The sequence below is a fragment of the Saccopteryx leptura genome, chromosome 2 (genome assembly GCF_036850995.1).
Source record: "Saccopteryx leptura isolate mSacLep1 chromosome 2, mSacLep1_pri_phased_curated, whole genome shotgun sequence".
NCBI classification, from domain to species: Eukaryota; Metazoa; Chordata; class Mammalia; order Chiroptera; family Emballonuridae; genus Saccopteryx; species Saccopteryx leptura.
The window spans coordinates 286,838,113-286,853,180 of NC_089504.1; the positions used below are offsets into that span (position 1 = coordinate 286,838,113).

Below are 15,068 nucleotides of genomic sequence, written 5' to 3' on the forward strand. Positions count from 1 at the left end.
ATGTTAATAACAGAGTTATGAGGAGAAGGGCACAAGCAGAGAGGCCTGGAAGCTCTGCACCTCTTCCCTCATATCTTGCCCTAAGCATCTCTTTATTTCTTAATTTTTTTGAGGAACCACCCTACTTTCTTCCATAATGGTTGAACTACTTTACATTCCCACCAACATGAATAAGGGTTCCTTTTTCTCCACAGCATCTCCAGCACTTGTTATTACTTGTCTTGTTGATAACAGTCAATCTAACAGGTATGAGATGGTATCTCATTGTAGTTTTGGTTTGCATTTCTCTAATAGCTAGTGAAGATGAGCATTTTTTCATATATCTGTTAGCCATTTGTATGTCCTCTTGGAAGAAATGTCTGTGCAAGTCCTCTCCCCAGTTTTTTGTTTTTTTTTATAAATAAATTTTTACTTTAATGGGGTGACATCAATAAATCAGGGTACATATATTCAAAGAAAACATTTCCAGGTTATCTTGTTATTTAGTTCTGTTGCATACCCATCCCCCAAAGAGAGATCATCTTCCGTCACCCTCTATCCAGTTTTCTTTGTACCCCTCCCCCTCCCCTTCCTCCTCTCCCTCCTTCCCTCCCCCCACCCCCCGTAACCACCACACTCCTGTCCATGTCTCTTAGTCTCGCTTTTATGTCCCACCAATGTATGGAATCCTGCAGTTCTTGTTTTTTTCTGATTTACTTATTTCACTCCGCATAATGTTATCAAGATTCCACCATTCTGCTGTAAGTGATCCGATGTCATCATTTCTTCTAGCTGAATAGTATACCATGGTGTATATGTGCCCCATCTTCTTTATCCAGTCTTCTATTTTTTTTTACAGTGATTTAAAGCCTTTAAGCAAACTTTTGGCCAATACAGCGATAATCCCTAAAAGAGTAGTGTCCTTAACATGTTCACCAAGTCCAAGTTGGCCCCATCACCATGCCAAATCCCTGAAAAATGCAACCCAACCACAGTTCAGTCTGTTAGGAGCTGTCACAGGGAGCAGGAGTCCAGGAAAAGTCCACACAGGAAAAGTCCGCATGGCACTGGAATTGTTGTCACCATTCTATACTTTGCAGCTCATGTCCAAGTCCCAATGACCGCTGCTTCTAGCTAGTAATGATTCAGGTAGACTGGAAAAGCCATTTGCAGCATGCGTGGATATGGAGCTTCTGTTCTCCTCTGCCTGGAGAGTTGAGACCAGGTTGCTTTTCCTTGGAGCTCTGCGACTGTGGCATGGTAAAGAGAACCTTGGGATACACTAAGCTGGGTGGCAAAGGTAAATTCATAATAGAAGTTGGCAAAAGGGGGAAAGAGAGCTCTAAATTAGGAGTAGGTCCCAGCCTGAAATATGAGTGGGACATTGAGGTAGGAGGGATAAAGGAAACACTATATATTAAGCAAAGCAGCAGAAAATAGGACTATGAACACCCACAACAGAGATCTTTGACGGAAGAATAAAAAACCTGACTATTCAGGCAAAACATAGTTAAGTGGCCCTTGTGCAAATGAGATCAGTTTACCTGCTTCTTGGAAGAAATACCCTAGGCTCGTCCACAGTGTCATAGATGGGGCCGACGGCCCTGGGCACCTTCAGCCTTCAGTGGCAAACCCCAGCTTTCTGGGCAAAGTTAGGTCATAGGTGGCTGGAGCAGGGCTGGAAGAGACTGAACCCTCCCTTAGAGGAGCGAGGGGGAAGCCTACCTTCCAGTGTCCCTGTTTCCTCACAGCAGAGGCATGTAAGCCTGGCAGGCTTTATTTAGCTCAATGACCTTCCTTTCCACTATTGAAGCTGAACCCAGATGGCATCCTATGAGACCCCTTTGGGGCGTTGGAGCCTTTAAGGGTGTATCCTAAAAGCTGGTAGTTCCCCTGATCTCTATTGGGCTTTTTCTGCCTCTAGGTATCTTAAAAGCCATGCTCAGAAGATCTCGCTTGAGGGGTTTGAGGATCCCCTTCCGCCTATATAAATCTTTTCCATATATCTGGAGCTATTTGGAAAAAGACAAAATAGTGTTATTAGCTGGATCTAATAAATAAGGTAGTAGTTTGCAGGCGAAAAAGATTTGGTGTCTCCTGTTCATCAGCCTTCAAAAGAAATGTAAATTTTTTTTTTTTAAGTAAAAAGCATGATATGGTAGACCCGTAGGAGTCATTGGCCTGGTGTGCAGGATTCCCGGGTTCGATTCTTGGCCAGAGCACACAGGAGAAGCGCCCATCTACCTCTCCACCCCTCCCCCTCTCCCTCCTCTCTGCCTCTCACCTCCCCTCCCGCAGCCAAGGCTCCACCGGAGCAAAGCCACCCCGGGCACTAAGGATGGCCCCATGGCCTCCGCCCCAGTCGCCAGAATGACTCTGGTTGTAACAGAGCAACACCACAGATGGGCAGAGCATTCCCCCCTCGTAGGCATGCCAGGTGGATCCTGGTCAGGCGCATGCGGGAGTCTGTCTGACTGCCTCCCCATTTCTATCCTCAGAAAAATAAAATAAATAAATAAAAGAAAAAATACAACAACAACAAAAAAAAGAAAAAGAAAAGAGGAAAGAGAAAAAAGGGCATTACCTTGTGTTAAAGCTCCAGGGAGCATGGAGTGAGCTTGAGTATGTCCTATGAAACATGGAGCTCTATGTTGACATACAAGTCTTTGAAGAAGGAGGAAACTGCTGAAATAGTTCATCAGCATTTGTCCCTAAGACAGCAGTCTTTATAGTGGAAACACCGTAAGTAAATATTTGCTGTCTGTCTATAGATTAAAGGGGGAATATGGCAAATGCTGAAAAGCCATGCTCTTTGTGCCCCTCCCCTCCCCCAACCCCCTCCGTCTCCTACCCCCCCCTGTACCCCCAACACTGTTGTCCATGTCTCTGAGTCTCATCTTTATGTCCCACCTATGTATGGAATCATATAGTTCTTAGTTTTTTCTGATTTACTTCTTTCACTCAGTATAATGTTATCAAGGCCCATCCATGTTGTTGTAAAAGATCCTATGTCATCATTTCTTATGGCTGAGTAGTATTCCATAGTATATATATATATATACCAAAGCTTTTTAATCCACTCGTCCTCTGATGGACACTTGGGCTGTTTCCAGATCTTTGCTATTGTGAACAATGCTGCCATAAACATGGGGGTGCATTTTTTCTTTTCAAACGGTGCTATGGTGTTCTTGAGGTATATTCCTAACAGTGGTATAGCTGGGTCAAAAGGCAGTTCGATTTTTAATTTCTTGAGGAATCTCCATACTGTTTTCCACAGTGGCTGCACCAGTCTGCATTCCCACCAGCAGTGCAGGTGGGTTCCCTTTTCTCCACATACTCGCCAGCACTTATTCTGTGTTGTTTTATTGATGAGCGCCATTCTTACTGGTGTGAGGTGATATCTCATTGTGGTTTTAATTTGCATTTCTCTAATCATTAGTGATGTTGAACATTTTCTCATATGCCTATTGGCCATCTGTGTGTCCTCTTTGGAGAAGTGTCTATTCATTTCTCTTGCCCATTTTTGGATTGGATTGTTTGTCTTCCTGGTAATAAGTTTTACAAGTTCTTTATAAATTTTGGTTATTAACCCCTTATCAGACACAATGTCAAATATATTCTCCCATTGTGTAGTTTGTCTTTTTATTCTGTTCTTATTGTCTTTAGCTGTGCAGAAGCTTTTTATTTGATAAAGTCCCATTTGTTTATCCTGTCTTTTATTTCACTTGTCTGTGGAGACATATCAGCAAATATATTGCTGTGACAGATGTCAGAGAGCTTACTGCCTGTGTTTTCTTCTAAGATGCTTATGGTTTCACGGCTTACATTTAAGTCTTTTATCCATTTTGAGTTTATTTTTGTAAGTGGTGTAAGTTGGTGGTCTAGTTTCATTTTTTGCAGGTAGCTGTCCAATTTTCCCAACACCATTTGTTGAAGAGGCTGTCTTTACTCCATTGTATTTCCTTACCTCCTTTGTCAAATATCAGTTGTCCATAGAGCTGTGGGTTTATTTCTGGGTTCTCTGTTCTGTTCCATTAATCTATGTGCCTGTTCTTATGCCAGTACCATGCTCTTTTGAGTACAATGGCCTTATAATATAACTTGATATCCGGAAGTGTGATACCTCCCGTTTTATTCTTCCTTTTCAAGATTGCTGAGGCTATTCGTGTTCTCTTTTGGTTCCATATAAATTTTTGGAATATGTGTTCTATATCTTTGAAGTAAGTCATCGGTATTTTAATCGGTATTGCATTGAATTTATAAATTGCTTTGGGTAATACAGACATTTTAATGATGTTTATTCTTCCTAACCATGAGCACGGTATATGCCTCCACTTATTCGTATCTTCCCTGATTTATTTTATCAATGTTTTATAATTTTCCAAGTACAAGTCTTTAATCTCCTTGGTTAGATTTATTCCTAGGTACTTTGTTTTTTTGGTTGCAATGGTAAAAGGGATTGATTCCTTGATTTCTCTTTGTGACAGTTCATTATTAGTGTATAAAAATGCCTCTGGTTTCTGAGTATTGATTTTATATCCTGCCACCTTGCCGAATTCATTTATCAGGTCTAGTAGTTTTTGCCTGAGACTTTAGGGTTTTCTATATACAATATCATATCATCTGCAAATAATGATAGTTTTACTTCTTCTTTTCCAATTCGGATGCCTTTTATTTCTTTTTCTTGTCTGATTGCTGTGACTAGGACTTCCAGAACTATGTTGAATAAGTGGTGAAAGGGGGCACCCCTGCCTTGTTCTTGATCTTAAGTGGATTGCTTTTAATTTTTGCCCATTGAGTATAATGTTGGCTGTGGGTTTGTCATAGATGGCCTTTATCATGTTGAGGTATGTTCCCTGTATTCCCACTTTGCTGAGAGTTTTGATCATGAATGGGTGCTGGACTTTATCAAATGCTTTTTCTGCATCTATTGAAATTATCATGTGGTTTTTCTCCTTTCTTTTGTTTATGTGATGAATCACATTGATTGATTTGCGAATATTGTACCAGCCTTGCCTCCCAAGAATAAATCCCACTTGATCATGGTGTATGATTTTTTTCATATATTACTGGATCCGGTTTGCTAATAATTTGTTGAGGATTTTTGCATCTAATTCATCAGGGATATTGGCCTATAATTTTCTTTTTTCGTGTTGTCTTTGCCTGGTTTTGGAATCAGAATTCTGCTCGCCTCATAAAAGGAGTTTGGAAGTCTTCCTTTTGAATTTTTTGAAATAGCTTGAGAAGGATAGGAGTTAGTTCTTCTTTGAATACTTGGTAGAATTCACTTGTGAAGCCATCAGGCCCAGGACTTTTCTTTTTTGGGAGTTTTTTGATAGCTGTGTTTGAATCTCATTTGTTGTAATTGGTCTGTTTAGGTTTTCTGATTCTTCCAGATTGATTTTTGGAAGATTATATGATTCAAGGAATTTGTCCATTTCATCTAGATTGTCTAGTTTTTTGGCATACAGTTCTTCATAGTATTTTCTTACAATATTTTGTATTTCTGTTGTGTCAGTTGTTATTTCTCCACTCTCATTTCTAATTTTATTTATTTGAGTCCTCTCTCTTTTTTTCTTGGTGAGTCTTGTTAAAGGTTCATCAATCTTGTTTACCTTTTCAAAGAACCAGCTCCTGGTTTCATTGGTCCTCTGTATTGTTTCTTTAGCCTCTGTGTCATTTATTTCTGCTCTGATCTTTATTATTTCCTTCCTTCTACCAGCTCTGGGCTTTACTTGCTGTTCTTTTTCTAGTTCTTTTAGATGCAGGGTTAAGTTGTTTATTTGAGCTTTTTCTAGCTTCTTGAGGTATGCCTGTAATGCTATAAACTTCCCTCTCAGGACTACTTTTGCTGTGTCCCACAAATTTTGAGTTGATGTATGCTCATTATCGTTTGTTTCTAGGAATTTTTAAATTTCTTCTTTGATCTCAATGTTAACCCATTTGTTATTTAATAACGTGCTATTTAGTTTCCAAGTGTTTGAATGTTTTTCAATTTTTCTATTGTGGTTGATTTCTAGTTTAATGCCATTGTGATCAGAGAAAGTGCTTGATATGATTTCAATCTTCTTAAATTTGTTGAGACCGCTTTTGTGCCCTAACATGTGGTCTATTCTAGAGAATGTACCATGAGCGCTTGAAAAGAATGTATATTCTGCTGTTTTAGGGTGAAAGGTTCTGACGTTATCTATTAAATCGAGTTGATCTAATATGTCCTTTAAGTCTGCTGTGTCTTTGTTGATTTTCTTTCTTGAGGATCTATCTAATGATGTTAATGGGGTATTGAAATCCCCTACTATTATAGTATTGCTGTTGATCTTGCCCTTTAAGTTCATCCAAGTCTGCTTTATATATTTGGTGCGTAGATATTTATAATGGTTATATCTTCCTTTTGGATTGCTCCCTTTATCATTATGTAGTGACCTTCTTTATCTCTAACTATGGTCTTGGTTTTAAAGTCCATTTTGTCTGATATAAGTATTGCTACCCCAGCTTTTTTTTCATTTCCATTTGCGTGAAATATTTTTTTCCATCCTTTTATCTTCGGTCTGTGTGCATCTTTTGATTTAAGGTGTGTCTCTTGTAGACAGCATATGTATGGGTCCTGTTTTCTTATCCACGCAGCTACCCTATGTCTCTTGCTCGGATCATTTAATCCATTAACATTTAAGGTTATTACTGATATGTAATTGTTTATTGCCATTTTTTTTCTTTGAAACTATATTCCTCTTTTGCTATATTCTTTTTTTCCTTTGATCTGTTTACAACAGGTCCCTTAGCATTTCTTGCAGCCTTGGTTTGGTTGCAGTGAATTCCTTGAGTTTTTTTTTGTCTGTAAAGCTTTTTATTTCTCCTTCAATTTTGAATGATAGCCTTGCTGGATAAAGTAGTCTTGGTTGTAGGTTCTTGTTCTGCATTACTTTGAATATTTCTTGCCATTCCCTTCTGGCCTCAAGTGTTTCTGTTGAGAAGTCAGAAGTCATCCTTATGGGGGCTCCTTTGTAGGTGATAGTCTTTTTTTCTCTAGCAGCTTTTAATATTTTCTCTTTATCATTTAGCTTTGGTATTTTAATTATGATGTGTCTTGGTGTTGGTTTCTTTGGGTTTCTCCTTAATGGAGTTCTCTGTGCTTCCTGAACATGTGTAAGGTTTTCCTGCCTTAATTGGGGGAAGTTTTCCGCTATAATATGTTTGAACAAAGTCTCTATCCCTGTTCTTTCTCTTCTTCTTCAGGAACCCCTATGATGCGGATGTTATTTCTCTTCATGTTGTCACAGAGCTCTCTTAGAGTTTCCTCAGACTTTTTGAGTCTTTTTTCTTTTTTCTGCTCTGCTTCCGTGCCTTTATTTATTGTGTCCTCTCACTGATTCGATTCTCTGCTTCATCCATCCTGCTTTTAATTCCTTCCATTGTATTCTTTATTTCAGATATTGTATTTGTCATTTCTGACTGATTCTTTTTTATTATTTCAATGTCCTTTTTTATATTTGTTATCTCTTTATTTAGGTTTTCGTAATGGCCATCTATGGTTGTTCTGATATCTTTGAGCATCCTAACAATCGTTATTTTAAACTCTGCATCTGGTAATTTGGTTATATCTGATTCACTTAGGTCCTTTTCTGGGGATTTCTCTTGATTTATTTGTGTTGTATTTCTCTGCCTCCGCATTTTCTCTTCACGGGAGTGGCTGTGATCACGTGCTCGGGTGCACAAGCGTTGGTGGCCTTGGCCTTTGCCCCGTCCCCGTGTATGACGTTATGCTCAGTCCTGAGGGCACTGGCGAGCACCTTTGCTCAGCTGCGGGTCTCCGCCTGTTTCCAGGCTTTCGCCCTGCCCTTGCAGGAGGAGCCCGCTCGAGGAACAGCTGCTAGCCTTGGCTCTACCACCAGCAGGACTGCGTTCCCAAGCTCAGCTCAGTAGCAGAACTCCGCCTCTTCTGGGCTTTTGGCTCCACCCCCATGGGAGGAGCTGGCTACCAAGTAAGACCGCAAGCCTGGGTTGCATGGGCGGGGCAAGGCTGTGCTCCTCTGCCCTTGCTCAGGGGCTGGTCTCCACCCTTTCCGGGGTTCCCGCCCTTTTCCCTGCAGTCTGGATTACAGGCTGCTAGCAGCTGAGCTTGACCGCTTTTGCACGCCCCATTCTCCCCAGCCGGGCAAGATTGAGCTCACACCTGAGCCCAGTGGTGGCCACCTGGCTTCCGCCCCTGCCAGCAGAACCGCGCTTTTGTCTCCCACTGCCACCCGCCCTGCGGCGCGCCCTCAGCTGCATGGGTGGGGGCGCTGTAGCTCGGACCCTAAGACTCACTACTGTAGACCCAAAAGCTCCCTCCTTCTATGCGACTCTGCTCTGAATGCCGCGGGGGAGCTTGTTTGGCTGCTCTCCTGCTTCCCTTTGCTGGTATTGCTTTTTCCGGGGGAAATATTCACTTCAGCTTTGGGGAGTGACTTGTCCCAGGGGTTAGGGTGGCTCTCCCAAAATGCTTCTCCCTGTGCCTCCTAGATTACACTCTCTTCCTGTTACTCTGGTCCTCTCCTCTCTCCCCCCATCCCCAGGAGCCCCGGGTGGGTGGTTATGAGAGAGATGTTCTGCGTGGTCCCTTTAAGAAGGATCCTGGGTCTGAGAAATCAGACTCTTTCTCAAAAACAGTATCCCGACTTGTTTCCAACTAAATACTATCCTTACGCCTCTTCTGGGATCTGGGGCTGCAGGCTGGGGCTTTGTTCCTGGGGTTCAGGACCCTTCCCCCTCTGCTAAACTCACTTTCCGCCACGTGAGTCTCTCCCTGCTGCCGTTTGCTCCGGAGCTGGGCAGCCCTCTCCGCGTTTCCTCGTTTCCGCTTTTCCTACCAGTCTCTGTGTGGCTTCTTCAGCGTTCCTTGGTTGAAGAGTCCTCTTAGTTTAGTCCAAAGTTGGTTTTTCCAGATGATAGTTCATAAAATTAGTTTGTAATCCACTTTGGTTCTGGGAGGTAGATGTTGGTACGTCCGCCTACTCCAGCGCCATCTTGTCTCTCTCTCTCTCCCCAGTTTTTAATTGTATTGTTTGCTTGTTTGTAGCTGAGCTTTGTGAGTTCTTTATATATTTTGGACATTAACCACTTATTGGAACTATTGTTTGAAGTATCATCTCCCATTTAGTTGGCTGCCTATTTGTTTTGTTGTCAGGTTCTTTTGCTCTGCAGAAGCTTTTTCGTTTGCTATAGCCTCATTAATTTATTTTTGCTTTTATTTCCCTTGCCTTTGAGGTCAAATTCATGAATTGTTCTCTACGGCCCAGGACCATGAGTTTAGTGCCTATGTTTCCTTCTATGTAATTTATTGTTTTAGATCTTATATTTAGGTCTTTATCCATTTTGAATTAATTTTTATGCAAGGGGTTAAACTGTAGTCAAGTTTTATTCTTTTTTCTTTTTAATGCATTTTCTGGTTTTTTAAAATTATTTTTACTTTTTAATTTATTTTAGAGAAGAGAGAGAGAGAGAGAGAGAGAGAGAGAAGGGGGGAGGAGCAGGAAGCATTGACTCCCATATGTGCCTTGACCAGGCAAGCCTGGGGTTTTGAACCGGCGACCTCAGCATTCCAGGTCGACACTTTATCCACTGTGCCACAACAGGTCAGGCAAGTTTTATTCTTTTGCATGAGGTTTTCCAGTTTTGCCAGCACCATTTATTGAAGAGGCTTCTTTTCTCTATTGTGTGTTTTTGGTTCCTTTGTTGAAGATGATTTGTCCGTATATAAGTGGTTTTATTTCTGGGCTCTCCATTTTGTTCCGTTGGTCTGTATATCTGTTTTTTTTTGTGGTTTTGTTTTGTTTTTGTTTTTTTGCTAATACATGCTGTTTTGATTATTGTGGCTCTACAGTATAATTTTAAGTCAGGTAATATGATACCTCCAGCTTTATTCTTTTTTTCTCAGGATTGCTTTAGCTATTTATTCAAGGTCTTTCATGGTCCCATACAAACCTGGTGATTTTTTTGTTTTGTTTTGTTTTTTAATGACATTGGTAGGCCATAGCCAGTGGCTCAGTGGATAGAGCGGTGGTAGTCAACCTGGTCCCTACCGCCCACTAGTGGGCGTTCCAGCTTTCATGGTGGGCGGTAGCGGAGCAACCAAAGTATAAATAAAAAGATTTAACTATAGTAAGTTGTTTTATAAAGATTTATTCTGCCAAACTTAGGAAAATTTGACATAAAGTACTTGGTAAGTAATTAATATTATATGCTTTAACTTGTTGTAACTCTGCTTTATAAATTTTATAAAGTAAAGTTACTTCCCTACTTTATAAATCACGTTACTGTGGAACCGGTGGGTGGTTAGAAAATTTTACTACTAACAGAGATACAAAAGTGGGCAGTAGGTATAAAAAGGTTGACTACTCCTGGGATAGAGCATTGGCCTAACATATGGATGTGTCAGATTCAATTCCCATTCAGGGCACACAGGAGAAGCAACCATCTGCTTCTCCCCCTCCTACCCCTTTTCTCCCACTTTCCTCCTGCAGCTAGTGCCTCAGTAGGTTTGAGCATTGGCCCTGGGTGTTGAGGGTAACTCCATTGGAGCAAATCAACATCAGGCACTAAAAATAGCTCAGTGCTTGAGCATTGTCCCCCAGTGGGATTTCTGGGTGGGTCACGATTGGGACACATGCAGGAGTCTGCCTCACTATCTACCCTCCTCTCACTTAAAGAAAAATTTTTTTAAATTAAAAATGACACTGTGATTTTGATAGTATTGCATTAAATTTGTGTATTGCTTTGGTTAATATGGTCATTTTAAGTATGTATATTGATTCTTCCAATGGAACAGGGAATATTTTTTCATTTCATTCTTTATTAATTTCATTCAATAATGCTTTGTAGTTTTCAGTAGATAGGTCCTTCAAATCCTTTATTAAGTTTGTTCCTAGATATTTTTGTTGTTGTTGTTGCAATTGTAAAAGGAATTGGAGGTTTTTTAGTTCCATTTTCTCAAGTTTCATCATTGGCATATAGGAAAACAATAGACTTGTATAAGGTCTACCGGCAAGTTCTGTTCATTTCTATCACAAGTTTCGACACGTAAGCACATGTTTATTTGGCGCATGTGTGCCTCTCTGTTTTTATCACTTGATGTATACATACGTAGCAAATTAACTAAAACAAAGTTGATTCATGTTAGTCTTTTGTGTGAAGCGATAGTATACCCGTGGCTACTGATAAAGATCATTTACACCACTATAATTTTTACAAATTTCAACAAGGAAGAAATGCTACAGAAGCATGTAGAAATTTATTGAAAGTGTTTGGTGAAGGAATAATACCGACTATCACTTGTTTTTGTCCTTACAGAATTTTTTGAAGGGCAAAAAATTCAAAAATGAAGAAGATATCAAACAAGCACTGGTTCAATTTTTCACATCAAAAGATAAAACATTTTTCAAAAATGGGATATACAAATTACCCTCATGCTGGCAAGAAATCATTAATAATAATGGCAATTATATTATTTAATAAAGTTTATTGACGGTAAGGAAAATTTGTATTTTGTTTTATTCTAAAAACGGACAGAACTTTTCAGTAGACCTTATATATTGATTTTTGTATTCTGTGATTTTACTGTATTGGTGTGTTTCTAATAGTTTTTCAGTGGAATCTTTGGGTTTTCTATATACAGGATCATGTCATCTGCAAAAAGTGATACCTCTACTACTTCTTTCCTGAAATGGATGCATTTTATTTCTTTCTCTTGTCTGATTGCTCTGGCTAAACCTCCTGGAACTATGTTGAATAAAGATGGAGAGAGTGGGCAGCCTTGTCTTGTTCCTGATTTTAAAGGAAAAATCTTCATTTTTTTCACCATTTAGTATGATATTAGCTGATGATTTGTCATATATGGCCTCTATTATGGGTTTTTTGTTTGTTTTTTGTTTGTTTGTTTTTTGAGAGAAAGAGAGAAGGAAAGGCAGGGACAGACAGGAAAGAGATGAGAAGCATCAACTTGCTGTTACAGCACTTTAGTTGTTAATAGATTGACCAGGGGCTTCAGCCAAGTCAGTGACCTTGGTATTCAAGCCTGTGACCTTTGGGATCAAGCCAGCAACCATGGGGTCATGTCTATGATCCCATGCACAAGCTGGTGATCCTGCACTCAAGTCAACGACCTTGCAGTTTTGAACCTGGGTCTTCAGCATTCCAGGCCAGTACTCTATACACTGCGCCAGCATATGGTCAGTCTGGCCTTGATTATGTTGAGGTACTTTCCTTCTATACCCATTTTATTGAGTGTTTTAAATATAAAGGGATGTTGTATCTTATCAGATGCCTTTTCTGCATCTGTTGCTAGGATCATATGAGTTTTGTTCTTTGTTTCATTGATATGGTATATTATGTTGATCGACATATATGTTGAACCATCCTTATGCTCCTGGAATGAATCCCAGTTGATCACAGAGGTTTGCCAGTTTGATCCCTAGTCAGAGCACATATAGGAACAGATTGATGTTCTTGTTTTTCCTTCTCTTTCTTCCTTTCTCTAAAATAAACAGTTTTAAAAGGGAGGGAGCGGTTTATTCACACACATATACCTAGAACTAAGTGGTTTTATTTTTGCAGCATAAGCCATAGGTCAAAAGTAAACACCTATCACAAAAAGTTTACTATAAATTATCACAGTTTTGTATCTGAAGCGGCTACTCTTCATTCCTACAGGTATAAAGATTTTTCTCCTGAGTGATTTGAACTAACAGCATACAAACAAATGAATATCACAGAAAATGCTAGGAGTGTTCAAAATATCCAAGAAAAACTGACAAAGACAACCTAATTATCTCTCTTAATCTGTTACTCTGCAGAGCTCACCCAGAACAATATTACAAAAATAACAGAGAGCCAGACCATTGGTGGCACAGTGGATAGTCTGTTGACCTGGGACACTGAGGTCACCAGCTTGAGCGTGGGCCATCCTGCTGAACGCTGCCTTACTGGCTTGAACACAGGCTTATCCGCTTGATCTTAGGATCATCAACATGATCCCAAAGTCCCTGGCTTGATCCCAGAGGTCACTGATTTGAAGCTTAAGGTCACTAGTTTAAGCCCAAGGTCAGTGGCTTGACTGGAGCCACCCCCACTCCCGCTCACCCCCCACCGCCCCAGTTAAGGTGCATATGAGAAGCAATCAATGAACAATTAAAGTGCCACACTACCAGTTGCTGCTTCTCATCTCTGTCCCTTTCTGTCAGTCTGTCTGACTCTGTCTCTCTTGCTTAAAAAAAAAAGTAATAGTTCCTTGTGGTTACCAACAGAAAAATAAGCAGCCATGCCTAAATTAAAACCAAAATTAGACTTGGCTGAGAACTACGAAAATAGTTTCTCTTATGATTATTATGTGCATAATGGTATCACATATTTTAGATATCAGTATTGCAAAGTCAAGGATAAAATTGCTTTTGGTATGGAGCCAATCAGTGATTGAGGAGATGTATTCAAGGTTTCATTTATTTGGGGGAGTAGAACTATACTTACTTTTTGGCTTTTCTATGGTATTGTATTTTTGTTCACTTTAGGGTGGCCAAGTCTTTTCATCCCTGCTACTGTCTATTATATGCTTTCTTACCCTAATGGCAACAGGGTAAAATGTGTACTTTGCTTTCATTCCTGTTTTAGCTAACTTAAAACTTTTATATTCTCTAGTTAATCAGTTTGTGTAAGTCTTGAATCTAATAAAGTATAGACCAAATTTCCTTTCATATAGAGTACTTGGTTCTGCACACAGTAATATTCTAATCTACATATTTGACTTTGATAAAGAAGAAAAAAGGCCTGACCTGTGGTGGCGCAGTGGATAAAGCGTCGACCTGGAAATGCTGAGGTCGCCAGTTCGAAACCCTGGGCTTGCCTGGTCAAGGCACATATGGGAGTTGATGCTTCCAGCTCCTCCCCCTTCTCTCTCTCTGTTTCTCTCTCTCCCTCTCTCTCTCTCCTCTCTGAAAATGAATAAATAAAATTTAAAAAAAAAAAAAACTTTAAAAAGAAGAAAAAATTTTTTTACTTGGCTTTAAAAATTCATCTATTAGAGAAATGCATATCAAAACTACAATGAGATACCACCTCACACCTGTTAGATTAGCTATTATCAACAAGACAGGTAATAAGTATTGGAGAGGCTGTGGAGAAAAAGGAACCCTCATTCACTGTTGGTGGGAATGTAAAGTAGTACAATTATTATGGAAAAAAGTATGATGGTTCCTCAAAATATTAAGAGTAGAACTACCATATGACCCAGCAATCTCTCTACTGGATGTATACCCCCAAAACTTGAAAACTTTGGTACATAATGACACGTGCACCCCCATGTTCATCACAGCATTGTTCACGGTGGCCAAAACACGGAAACAACCAAAATGCTCTTCAATAGATCATTAAATAAAGAAGATTAAAAAAAAAAAAAAAAAAGAAGAAGAAGAAGTGGTACATATATACAATGGAATACTACTCAGCCATAAGAAATGATGACATGGAATCATTTGCGACAACATGGATGTACCTTGATAACATTTACGGAGTGAAAAAAGTAAATCAGAAAAAGCTAAGAACTATATGATTCCATACATGAGTGGGACACAAAAGACTCATGGAAATAGATAAGAGTGCAGTGGTTACCAGGGGGAGGAATGAGAGAGAGGAGTGGGTGAGGGGGAGAGGCATAAAAAGAAACAAATAAAAGGTGACGGGGAAAAAATTCACCTTTCTATTCAGTCATTATTTTGGGTAACTTTTTTTTAAATTGAGAAATTTAGATATATACAGATAGAACAATCTACATATAGTATCTGTCCCTTTCCTCCTTTGTAACTGAAACAGAACTGTAACTGTAACTGTTTCAGAAACTCCTTTACCACTGCTTTAAAAAAATTTATATGACCTAATTTCTGATTCCAAATGGACTACGTCAGCAGCCTTTCATTTTTTTCTGATTCTCCAGTCTCATTCCTGCTTTGATCTTATACTAGCTATCTCCTCTGCTTGATCTTCCTCCACTTCCCAGATGCTCTCATGACTGATATCTCAGGAACATTTACATCTTAGCTTAATGTCATGACCTTAGAAAACTATTT

General features: G+C 39.7%; 1 protein-coding gene across 3 annotated transcripts in view; it reads left to right on the forward strand.

Annotated features, from left to right (window-relative positions):
• Positions 1-15,068, forward strand: part of ASH1L (ASH1 like histone lysine methyltransferase) — a 324,062-nt gene that overhangs the window by 209,144 nt on the left and 99,850 nt on the right. The window lies entirely within an intron of this gene.